Genomic DNA, 1655 nt, shown 5'->3' on the forward strand with positions numbered 1-1655 from the left:
ATATATATATATATATATATATATATATAGGGAGCCGCTAAAATGAAAACCACCCCCAGTTGTAAGAACCATGAGAACCACTCTCCACCAATCATATTTTGCCAACCAAAAGGGTAATTTGATCATTTACCCCCAAATGTCAAATCCACTCTCTCTCAACATTTAATTCCAACAACTTTTAAAATGTCAGGTACTTTTGCTTTTTTTCATTCTCTGTCCATTTTTTACTACTCACACTTAAGGTGTGAGAGAAACTTTCTCTCTTCTCTAACCAGATCTGATTTTTTTTTTGGCTTCAAATCACTGTGTAGAATGGAATTAAAGGTTGAGGATTCAATCTAGCATCAAGTTATCGGTGTATTATAGAATGGAATCAAAGCTGAATCAAAGGGTGAGGATTCACCCCTAACCTATCTTTATTTCATCATATCCGATCCCCTTATGTAAACCCCCAACACCCCCTGTTCTCGATTTAACGGCCGGCCACCACCGTTTTGTGGTGGCGAACGGCGGCGACAACAAGAGATATAGAAACCTCCACCGTCACCTCTTCCGCCGCCATGGTGGTGCACGGCGACCTCCACCGTCACCCCTTCCGCCGCCACCTGTGACATCCACTCCTTTCGCCGCCACCAATTCAGGTCACCTACACCCCCCTGTGATTGATTTATGTTGTTGATATTGGGGGGTTTTTTGCTGATACTTTTTAATGTTTGTTTTTGGTTGGTTTTTCTGGTGCTTTTTTTTTCTTATGCTTTTGAATGTTTGGGGGGGTTTGCTGGTGCTTTTTTTGTGATGAAGGTGGGCGACGGTTGTTGATGGTGCTGAACGCTTGCAGAGGTAGGCGACGGGTGTTGGTGGTGGTGGCGTTGAGGTTGGTGGCGGTGGGGGGTTTTTTGGCGGTCGAGGTTTTTTGGTCGTTTTTGTGATTTGGGGGTTTCGAGTGAAGGGAGATTGGTTTTGATTTGTTGGGGGGTTGATTTGAATTCTTTGATTCTGTTGATTTGAATTCTTGATCTTTTGTGATAACTGCACTTGTTTGAATATTTTTTTGAATGGATACAGGTTGCTTAAATGATGCATTTGTATTCTTTGATTATATGGGTTTTGATCGGTTTGGATTTGGGGGGCGATGATGCAAAAAAAAAAAAAAAACGTTGATTTTGATGACGATGGCGCGGCAAGGACGGCGGAGGGTAGGTTTTTTGTACCTGCAACCCCATTTTGTAGCCTTTTTGATTATCAGAAAATCTGAGCCAAACCCCGTTTTTTTTCGAGATACACTTTTGTTTTTTTGTTGTTGTTGGTTTTTTATATTCTTTCCCCCGTCGATGACGATAAAAATCAATCCGAGACACCTACCGACTTTGCGATTTATGGGTGCGTTCGTCTTTGCGTAAACAAGTTTTCGTGTAAAAAAGTTTTTGTGAAAAAAAAGTTCAACCGTAAACTTTTAGATTATTGCGTAAGCGATCCCTCGAGAGGGAAGCGAATCGCCATAGTTGGTAAAATCTAGATATGAGTAATTAGCCTTAGTCATGTGAAAAACGTGTTCGAAATTAAACTACGGTGACGTAGGAAGAGAATCAGCAAAAATAGCAAAACAAGAAAGAATGTACAGCAGCTACCGTAAGTTACGGTGGCTATCGTAACTT

General features: G+C 41.2%; 1 long non-coding RNA gene across 1 annotated transcript; it reads left to right on the top strand.

The window, feature by feature from the left end:
- Window positions 1-236: 236 nt before the first annotated feature.
- On the top strand, window positions 237-1375 carry LOC110917494. The gene is made up of 2 exons (XR_002580602.1): window positions 237-391; window positions 1066-1375. It is a non-coding gene; the product is annotated as an uncharacterized LOC110917494 (long non-coding RNA).
- The last annotated feature ends 280 nt before the right edge of the window (window positions 1376-1655 follow it).

This window comes from Helianthus annuus, chromosome 16, assembly GCF_002127325.2.
Source record: "Helianthus annuus cultivar XRQ/B chromosome 16, HanXRQr2.0-SUNRISE, whole genome shotgun sequence".
NCBI lineage: Eukaryota > Viridiplantae > Streptophyta > Magnoliopsida > Asterales > Asteraceae > Helianthus > Helianthus annuus.